Here is an 11548-nt window from a genome sequence, read left to right as displayed (position 1 = left end):
GTTTCTGCAGGACACAGAGCCTTGGTTCCCACTCTCTGAGAAATGAGACCCTTTCTAGGCACCCACATTCTAGGTTTCTCTATCCTTTATAAACACCTGAACTCTGCTTTGAAATGTCAACTCCAATGTCAAAACATAATGGGAGAAACTTCAGATTCACTTTTTCTGTGCTTTCTTGAAAAGGCAGTGGATGTGATTTTCTTTCTTTGGTAAAGGATCTTTAGAAATGGGCAGAAAAATAGCAAGTGACATGAGTTGACAAATCAGTGAACTGAAAAGAATAGAGAATTCTTAACATGAACTTTAAGATTTGTCCTTTAAATATTTGGAGTTTGCCACGAGCTGTGAGCCATTGTGTGCATTACTTAACTTCCTGGAGTCTCAGTGTTGCACTCTGCGAACTCCGATGCATGATATTTTTCCCTGTCTACCTTGCACAGTTATTAATAATGATGCTTACCATTTCTTTGCTATTGGAAAATTGAGAATAATGAAAATTCAGTGACCAAAATGGCCAGACAGGAAATCGATTGCTGGACCGGACGATGAATACGAAGCTGCTTCTTATCATTTTGCTTTTTCATGGCACAGTTGGGGGAGATTTCTTCTCTACTCCCCTTTTTAAATTCAAAAATAATCCGGAAGGTGCTTGGTGGTGAGGTCAGCATTCTGTCCATGAGTCCTGGCTGCTCTTTGCAGGTTATTTTGCCTCCTTTGGAAAACAAATGATGAACTGACTCATGGCTTGGTGGTGACAAGTGAACGGGCAGGGCAGGCGGATCGCCTGGTGAACCGCTGCACCCACACATTGACATACAGACGCAGAGCTCCGGGAGTCGGTGGGATTCATGCCCAGACGCAGCTCCCCCAGGAATGTACCTGGCATGGAGACACCTGATAAAACAAGTGGGGACGCTGGGGTCTGAGTTGTCCCCAGTGTTGCTGACTCCCAAACTGGGAAGGGAAGAGCGGGAGTCAGGGCTTAGCGTAGCTGAAGTGCAGAGCTGGGCAGGCAAGTGATTCTGGTTGGTGGTAGATCTCTGGAATCTTTTCCAGAGAAGGAATCTTAGTTTGGTACCCTTGGGCTGCTTAAAGTTAGGGGGACCCAGTGATGTTTAATCTATGAGAACACCTGGGCTTCCTTCCCAGCTATTAGTGCATGTATGTGGGTAGTGCACCCAGGCGGGTAGTGCACCCTGCAGAAATCTAAGGCAAGTCCAAGATGTAGAGGGGCCTCCCCTTCTTCTTCACCCTGCATGGGTTACTTCTCCCCCATCCAGAGCCCCTTTCCATGTGTCCTTTATGAATCCCACGACCCAGGTCTCACACGCCCTGAGAGTCACGTGGCCTGGCCTGAGTCCTCACCTCCCATTCCATCCCACGCTCTCTTGCTAGATTGATTTTTCTGAGCCACACCCCTGATTTATGGCACCAATCTGTTCAAAAGCTCTCAATCACTCTCCTTCTTTACTGGTTATCCACCCAACTCTCCACCTTGGCTTTTGCTGTCTCAGCAAGCAGGCCCCTCCCCCATCTCCACCTCCTTTCCACCCACCGGGAGCACTAACCACCCTCTGCAGCCCTCGCTCCTCTGGCGCTACGGTGACAGTCTGTCCTTAGACTCAGTCCCACTCAGTGGCTTCATCTTGCTCTTGCTGCTGTTCTCTGGGGAGTGGCCAGCAACTTCCTCCGTACCTCCCTGACCCTCCACCCTGCTCTGTCAAAAGCAAAGCAGCCTCACTCCTAAGTGCGCAGAAGACCTCAGCTTCTCAGTCCAACGACCGAACGTTTCCAACATGTATTTTATGGCACATGCCAGGCCCTATGTCCCCTCATGAATGAGCCCTATGGCCAGGCTCCATCTGTGATCCACCTTGTGCTCCTCTGCCTCCTTGTTGTACGTAATCGGCCACATATTTGTTGAACCAAGGCATTTCCATGTTGCATCTCCATGTTCTGCTCTGAAAATGCCAACAGGCCTGTGCCTGCATAGCTCCCTTTCAAAAACTCCATGCTTTTAAGTTCTGACCTGAAACAGAAGCTGAGATAATGACATGATAGAATATTCATACAGCTACGTTACCAGAGCTCATCCCCAAATCCGTTCCTTAAATGGCTTAGCTGACTTAATGGATTGCCTTCCTTTTAAGGATCATTTAAATATAATCTTCCTCCCCTCCAATTATTTCAATCACTGTGAGCTTTTGCTGACCTAGTTTTGAACCAGTGAAGGAAACCTTTCCAGAGCCAACACTTGTGATTGCAGACTGGATTACAGTGTTATCGTGGCCATAGGCTCCCCAGGCTCTTTTCCTCACCAAATCTAAACGAAGTAAGAGGATTCAGATTATTTCACAATCACCTCTTGAGGTTCAAGAGGGCCCCCAACATACCGCACCTCTCTTTTGCCCACATTCTCAACTCACTGAGAAATAAGAACCAAGAAATCAGAAAGTTGGGAGAACAGAATCTTACTTTTATTCCTAGTGCCTTTGATGGTGGAGAAAATGATTACAGCAGGAGGCAGTGGTATTCTGATACGGGCCTCCCCCGTAGCCAGCGTGACTGCCTGAACGACAGGGAGGACATGGCAGCCACTGACCTACAATGCAGGAGCTTCAAACACTCAACATGGAGGAACCAAGAAGACCAGATTATGAGGAGCGGCGGCCACTAGGAAAGGGGAGGGGAGTGGTAGCTGAGCCCCTTCTCTTTTCACTCCAAACCAGCAGTCAGCTGAGTAGCTCTGGGTGACTAGTGACCACAGGTGTCACACCGCCCAGGGGCGTGGATGACAGAATGGGGGCCTCCCTCCCCAACACTTGTTCTGTGGGTGACTCTGGTAGAGCCGAAGGAGAAATGTGTGTTGGCTTTATTTATTTACTTATTTAAGTAAGACAAACACAATTGTTCATGGGAACTTTTACAAGTTCAATAAACCTTGAAATAATCAGTTTCATCAAGTTTAGATGAGAATAAAGTGGAAAAGGAATGAGATGAGATATTTGTGAATTTCTATTTTTTAAACAGTAAACATTCTACAAACATTAGTCAAGACTAATATGAAATTTGTATTCATTCTTATGTCAAATTCCTTCATAATTTATATTATAAAATGATTAAAAAGTTGAAATGTACATTTGAGATTGTTTGAAATAGAGATAAACATTTCTTAATGTTAATAAGAAAGGAAAAATAAAATAGAATATATTAATCAGAATAATTAAGGGAATTAATGAATTTCTCTATGAAAAAATAAAGACTGTCAGGTTGCAAGAAGACAAAGTCTAGAAATATATTGCTTTAAGGAGAAAAATCTAAAGGATTAGGAAAAGATAAATCAGGGATATGTAATTAAAAATAGCAAAGTATATCTTTATAATGACATAATTATAGTTTACAAATAACACATAACATCTGAAAATTTACAACTATAAAAACTCAGGACATTCTTAGGATTTTATGAATGAACAAGGGGAGAGATGCACTTAAAAGCTATTTTAAGGGCTGGGGATGTGGCTCAAGCGGTAGCGCGCTCGCCTGGCATGCGTGCGGCCCGGGTTCGATCCTCAGCACCACATACCAACAAAGATGTTGTGTCTGCCGAGAACTAAAAAATAAATATTAAAAATTCTCTCTCTCTCTCTCTCTCTCTCTCTCTCTCTCTCCTCTCCTCTCCTCTCTCACTCTCTTTAAAAAAAAAAAAGTAAAAAAAAAAAAAAGCTATTTTAAAAAACAGAAATAACCAGCTAAAATTCATGTCCACACAGTCGTCCCGTATCCCAGGTTTCTGTGACGTACACTAAGTCAGCAGGACATACGTGGTCTTTCCAAATGTCCGCTCAGCAAGGTTGGTAACCTGAGCCTGTCTGTCTGCCTGTCTGTCGCGTCACATGAGCCACCTCTGCTAGATGTCTGGAGTCCGAGCACTTTCATTATTCGCTCTTAGGACTGCCCGAGCGTCTCCCTCCTAGAGCTCCACAGATGCCCTGGTTACCTCTTCACCCAGGCTTCCTGGCTTACAGCCGTGTTACCACTCATGCTGTGACCTGTGCTGTGGTGAGGCTCAGGGGGAATGCTCACCCTCTGCTCCACGCCGTGGAGATCTGCCCAGGATGGCCTCCTCAGGCTGGCAAGTCCGTGCTGGATTCTGGCTGCGATCTCACCAGGGGCTATTGGCAGTGGCCCTGGTTTCTCCGCCCAGGTGTGTCTCCAGGGAGTTGCTCATGCCTTCCTATGGCTCAGCAGTGGGGTCCAACAGCACGTGTCCCAAGGGAGAGCAGTGAGGAGGCTGCTCTGACGTCCAGGCTCACCCGTGGACACAGCACACCTCCAGTCTGCATGAGGGCCACCCTGCCTCAACACCAGGGAGCCCAGTACACCCACACCTTTCCAGGGGTCAATGACCTGCGGCTCCGTCACCTCTCCCCAGCTCCCACTAGTCTGCAAGCTCACCAGGGCAACACTGCAGGCAGTCACCTGAGACACGTGACACCCCTGCATATAAATGGTCAGCAGAAAGACAGCACTGGCCCACTCAGCCGGCTCAGGGCAGACTGGGTGCGTGGTTTCCAGTACAGTCTGGCTCAAGAAGAGCCGGCTGCAAGGCCAGTCAGCACCTCCTGCAGCAGCAGCACCTGCTGAATGGACGACGAGGAAAGAGAACGGGCAGTGACACTAGGTCAGACCCCTCTGCATCTGTTACGGAGCGTCCTCCACCATCGGATGTGGAAGGAAGGTCTTTCCACCAGAAAAACTCAAATTCAAGTGGTTAAATGACACTAAACCTTAAAATAATAATGAAACCTAAAATTGCAAAAGTTTAAAAAGGAGGATAGACTTCTTTTAATTTTTTAAGGGGAAACTCTTGTTTTGTTTTTGAAAACAGTTTGTTGTAGTAACGGCATACAACAAATCGTGAAGATTTAAGTGTATGGGATTCAATACGTACACAGCCACGAAGCCACCACCTCAACCAAAGTAATGAGCATCCCAGTGTCCTCCTGCCTTTTGTTGTCACCGGCTTCTGCCCCTGCTTGCCCTGTCCTCCTTTCTCTAGGCAACCACTTATCTGCTGTCACTATAGTTTATCTTTCGTTTTCTATAATTGTAGACAAATGCAACCACCCACACATTTTTTTTTTTCCCACTTCGGGCTCCTTTCACTCAGCATAATTGTTTTGAGATTCATCCATAGTATAGCATATGTCAGCAAGTCCTTTATGATTGCTGAGTAGTATTTCATCGGATGGATATACCACAGTATTTTCACCACTTGCCTATCGATGAAAACTTTGTTTCCAGATCTTGGCTATTATAAATAAAGCTGTTATGGACTTTTGTGTATAGGTCTTTATATAAGTGTATACATTCATTTTTCTTGGGCAAATATGTACAAACTATACAATCCTATATGCACAGAAGATGGTACCAGTGAAGTGCCATTTGCCTATTTTTCTGATTCTTTAAACAACAATAAGTGTTGGTGAGGATGTGGGGGAAAAGGCACACTCATACATTGCTGACGGGACTGCAAATTGGTGCAGCCAATAGGGAAAGCAGTATGGAGATTCCTTGGAAATCTGGGAATGGAACCACCATTTGGCCCAGTTATCCCTCTCCTCGGTCTATACCCAAGAGACGTAAAAAACAGCATACTTGGGCTGGGGATGGGCTCAAGCGGTAGCACGCTCGCCTGGCATGCACAGGACACTGGGTTCGATCTTCAGCACACATAAAAATAAAAATAAAGATGTTGTGTCCACCAAAAACTAAAAAATAAATATTAAAAAATTCTCTCTCTCTTTTTTTTTTAAAAAAACAGCATACTGCAAGACACAGCCACATCATTTATAAGCAGCACAATTCACAATAGCTAAATGGTGGAACCAACCTAGATGCCCTTCAGTATATGTATGGATAAAAAAAAGTGGCATATATACACGATGGCATATTACTCAGCAATAAAAGAGAATAAAATAATGGCATTTGCAGACAATTGGATGCAGTTAGAGAGCATAATGCTAAGTGAAGTTAGTCAATCCCCAAAACCCAAATGCCAAATGTTTTCTCTGATATAAGGAGGCTGACTCATAGTGGGGTAGGGAGCGGGAGCATGGGAGGAATAGTTGAATCCAGATAAGGCAGAGGGGTGGGAAGGGAAGGGAGAGGGCAGAGGGTTAGAAATGATGGTGGAATGTGATGGACATTATTATCCAAAGTACATGTGTGAAGACACAAATTGGTGTGAATATACTTTGTATACAACCAGAGATGTGAAAAATTGTGCTCTATATGTGTAATAAGAATTGTAATGCATTCCACTGTCATATATAAATAAAAAAATCAATTAAAAATGGAAAAATAAAATGCTTCAGTAACAACAATAACAAAAAATAAAGGGGGTATAATAAATTTTAGTAATTATTAATTCTGAGATGGGTGTATGAACATTGACCATGAGTATTTTTAAAATTTTTGTAACAAATTTTAAAAATGAAAAAAAAATATGTGAAGTTCAACTTGTGAATTTTAGGCATTTTAAATGTTTTGATATCATCAAAATTATTTCAGGATATCATGCAAAGAATCAGACTTCTTTTAAATACATGTCTTGGTAGAAAAGAATGTGATAGTGTGTTCTTCTCCACCAAAACTGTGCATGTATTTGCAGGGCTTGTGGTCTCCACATGTCTAATGTAGAAAATAAGATTCCTTTTCTCCTCCGTATGAAAGTGTGCATGTTTTGGTTCACAGGAGATTGGAGGTAAAGCCACTGGACTGGCTACTCTGTAGCGACAGGCCACCTGGTTCCTGGCATTGTGTGTGGGGATTCCGTGTCTGCTTTGCCAGCTTTCCTTCCATTTGCCCTCTTCTGATCTGGGTTGTGCCGACTCCCCCAGGTTCTCAAGTCAGCGTCCAGGATCTTGACGGGCTGACTGTTTTTAGACGGTGATGCCTTTGGGAGTGATCAGGCCACGAGGGTGGGAGACGACACAGGGAGACAGAGGGGAAGAGGGCTTTTCTCTATGAGGATAGAAGCAGAAAACAGCTACCAGCAAACCAGGAGTCAGGCCCTGCCCAGGCCTGGAGTGGCCGGGCACCTTGATCTTGGACTTCCAGGCTCGAGAGCTGTGAGAGCCCATGGTGTTCTGCTGCGGCAGCACGTGCCTGCTTCTAGAAAGGGGTTCTCTAAGAGGTGACTAAGGTACAGTGAGGTCACTCGGGTGGGCAGGAGAGGAGGGAATTGTTCACAGATCTGTGCAGAGTGAAGACAGAAGATGTCATCCACAAGCCTGGGAGAGGGCCCTGAGCCAGTCCTTGCCCCACATCTGGAAGGAGCCAGCCTGCCAGCATCCTCATGTGGGACCTACACGCTGCAGAATTGTAGAAGATACATTTCTACTGTGGGAGCCTCAAGTCTTCACACTTTGTCCTAGGAGTCTTGCACACTCACGAGCACACCCAGGAGCTGCATCCCGAGATGTGAATGGATTAGAAGTAGGAGCCTCTTCCATTACATTAGCAGAATGTTACCATGTTTTCCTATTAGTTAATTACTACAGCTTGTTCTCCAAATGCCTTGGAAGGAGAAAGAATGAACATAAGGAAAAAAATATATAAATGTACACACACACACACACACACACACACATACACACACACACATATATATATATTCCCAATTTTACAAATCAGTGAACCTGGGTTTATCTTTAATTGCTATTTTCAGTGTCACTGTTCATGTCAAATTATGACAGTATTTTGAAGTATGATTCTATGAATATTCAGGATGTTTGCATAGAGAAATGTGCAGCCTCTCTATTCAACATTGTCAGAGCTTCTGTCTCTAATATATATATATACCTGACTCAATATCAGCACAACATTTGGTGTCCCTTCGGTTAACAGAGAAGAGACAGGTCTTGGTCAGCTGTTACCTAGTGATGCTAATCTGTCCAGATAATGCAAAATGATGAGTGATATTTCAGTAGACTCAGTCACACAGGGAAATGCAGACCTAGTTTTACTATCTTGTCTAGTCTGGGATGTATCCAGTAGTTATTGTTGAGAGGGAAATCATTTGTGTTTGTCAGCTTTTTGTCTCTGTGACCAAAATATCCAACATGCACAACTGGAAGGAAGAAAGATTTACTTTGGCTCATAGTTTCAGAAGCTCAGTTCATGGGGGGTGGGTAGTGCCATGGCTTTGGGTCTGGTATGAGTCAGAACATCATGGAAGGAATCAGGTGGCAGAGTAAAACTGCTTTCCTCACGTGGCCAGTGAGCAGAGAGAGAAAGGGAAGGAGGACAAAATATCCTCCCCAAGGGCACACGCCCAGGGACCCAGTTTCACTGCCTGTGGTCCACGGCCACCTCTCAGTACTCCATTCAGCCATCAATTCCACCAAGGAGTCAACCTTTGATGAGATCAGAGCCCTCAGGATCCAATCACTTCTCAAAGTCCCACCGCTGAACTTGGTTGCTTTGGGGACCCAGCCTTCAACACAGGAGCCTCTGGGGGCCGTTTGGGATCTAAACCGTAACACCCCTCCAAAACTTAGTAACCTAAATAAACAAGCATTCACTTAGCTCACAATTCTGCTTCAGACTCAGTTGACTGGTTCTTCTAACAGGGGCTGAAATCCTTTCAAGGTCAGGTCAACCACGGGCTGCTGGTAGAGGTCACCCTCAGTAGGGACACAGCGTGCCTCCTCAACAAGCCAATGTGGGTGGTCCACAAGGGGGAGATGGGTTCCCAAGGGAGGAAGTGAGCATGTGAGTGTGTTGGGAACTCGTCTGCACAAACCTGACCAGGCTCAACAGGAGGAAAATAAGATTCCACTTCCTCAGTGGTGGAGGGAAGGAGGCTACCAAGTCACAGCACAGAGTGTGGCACAGTAAGGTAAAGCCTCTGGCCGTGTTGCAGTCTGCTACAGAAAGTGCAGAGTATTCATTATCTGAACTACAAGGAGGGTGTTTTGCTATTCTTGTGATTAAAAAAAAAACTGTGAATACAAATTTAAAAAAAAAAGTTCACATTCTACAAAGATTTACAATGACTTTTTTGGACAACCCTTAACCCAGAACTTAGCCTGCAGATTAAATGTGGTTATTCCTGATCATGAATGGACTGGTCTATGTCTCTAGCTTCTTGAGTTAGGAAGAGCACAGCACACACTGCCCAAGGGCTGGGGCCAGGCCCTGGGCTAAGTGTTTTCCACCACTAGCTCATCCAGATGGACCCCCTCTGGGATGCTGCTGGAATGTCCCCGAGTCTGACTGTGACACCTGCTGCTGCCACTTGGATCACTGCTGTGCTCTGTCACCCATGGGGGCCCACTGATGATAGAGCCCTGGTGACCCAGCTGGACACTGTCAGCCCTCCTTGCTGACACCACTGGCCCTCTTCAAGTAGTCAGTTTCCTGGATCAGATATCAGAAACTCACATAAATGACGTCCCTCCTTCCCTGGGGTTTGCTTTCCTGCGTGGATATAGCTACTTCAGCACATCGGTAGAGCTGAGATCCAGTTGTTTAGTTTTTTCTTTCCCTCCTTGGCCCATGACAGAATATTGCACTCAGAAAGCAGCAAGAATAATGACACCTTGGCTACTCTGTATTGATTAGTCCTTCAGTTTTCCATTTGAGGCAAATCACCATAGTTAGGTGCACCTTCTGTCATCGGCAGTGGAGCAGGAACAATTACCAGCAGCCATACGAATTGTCACCTTTTAAAAGATGATTCTGATTCATAAACCAGAGTGTTACATTCAAGCTCCTGGGTTATGAACGGTTGACAACATCCTAGAACCTTTTCTGTCATTGGTAACTCAAAGAGCAGGCAGTGGCCAGGGGATGAAGACTCACTAAGCAAAAAAAAAAAAAAATTGTTCAGACACAGTACGGCCTGCAGTTAACTTCCTCCCTCCCTCCCTCCCTCCCTTTCTTATTTCCTTCCTTCCTTATAATCAGGGTTGACCCCACAACTGCTATACCACTGAGCTACATTACTAGTGCCTCTTTTTAAAAAAATTTTGGGAATAGGATTTCGCTAAGTTGACCAGGCTGGTCTTGAATTTGTGGTCCTTTTTGCTTCAGCCTCCCGAGCCTGTGGGGTGGCCCTGCCCAGGCTGTCTGCACATTTTTATGCCTCCCTGTAACTGCACCATTCCTTACATAAATTTCTCTGCATGTCCAGCCCCCATTGAAACCACCTGTAGTCCGAGGGTGCAGGAGTAAGAAGATAACGTGAGTTGTGGCCCCCCATGGCCAAGGGCTCCCCTCTGCTTCCTGCCACACTTTGGCTGCAGAATTACCAAGATGGCACTGGCTATTCTGAGAGCCGGCTGACACAGGCTGAGGCCCCGGCAATGCTACGAACTTGGCACCAGAGTGTTATAGCAGTATGTGCTTGAAGAACACTTGGCTACACACAAAAAACTCCTTGCATGTGATCTACTTCTGCCCTCCAGGCGGCTGCACGGTGGACAGATGGGAAGATGAACAGTGCCCGTCACTCTGCTGGTGATGAACGTGAAGACTTGCCACTTACACACTCTCCAAGATGGGTGAGTTAGTTAGTCTGCCTGAGCCTGGTTTCTTCTTCAATAAAATGGAAAGGTAGGCATACCTAACTCAAGATAGGTCTCTTACGTGAGGGATATACACAGATATACAATAAAAGTGTTAGAGCTTATAATTCTCCCTAAATGATTGTTCTCCTCTGAATCTGGCACTATGTGGTTTTAATAAACACTTTTTTTTTTCAAAATAATATCTCCCACAAGAAAAAATTACTCAGAACATGAGATAGTAAATTGGTGACTCAAGGATATCTTTTCTTTATTGCACATGCGTTCTAATTTAATCAGTTATCAACATTTAAATACTCATAAATTCAACATGAAAGGTACACAAGAGTTGCTCTGCATGAAAACTCTAAGAATTAGTAACAGGAGGCCACGTCTGCGTGAACTGAGCTACAGCTTTCCATTCCTCTCATCCTCTGCAGAGCAGTGTCCACTCTGAACTCCCAGTTTATTTTATTATGTCTGCTCTACTTTATCTACAACGATATGATCTGCTTGGCTCCTGAAGCAATTCAAATGTGTAAATTTTTCTTCAGAGACATACACTATTCAAGAACAATATTCTGAGGTTTAAAATCTTGAGAAAGGAACAAACAATTGTGAAACATAGACCCCTATCTTCAAAAACAAGCAAGCCAATGAACATATGAAAAAAATAATAAGGGTTTGGAGACATGGCTCATTTGGTGAGTGCTTGTCTTGCATGCAGAAGGCACTGGGTTCAATCCCCAGCACCACAAATAATAATAATAATAATAATAATAATAATAATAATAATAAAATAGGAACTTTGTGGAAACTGCAGGCACTACTTCCTAATTCTACCACTTTGTGTATGTGTGCATGTGTGTGTGTGTGTGTGTTTTAAACAAGGCTTTTTATTTTTTTTACAAGTTAAATAAAGTTTATTTCCAATTACAAATGTAATAAAAGTATTTCACATTTTTAAATTCCAA

Source organism: Ictidomys tridecemlineatus, chromosome 8, assembly GCF_052094955.1.
Source record: "Ictidomys tridecemlineatus isolate mIctTri1 chromosome 8, mIctTri1.hap1, whole genome shotgun sequence".
NCBI lineage: Eukaryota > Metazoa > Chordata > Mammalia > Rodentia > Sciuridae > Ictidomys > Ictidomys tridecemlineatus.
The sequence above is the reverse complement of the archived record's forward strand: the minus strand, read 5'-3'. Positions refer to the sequence as shown.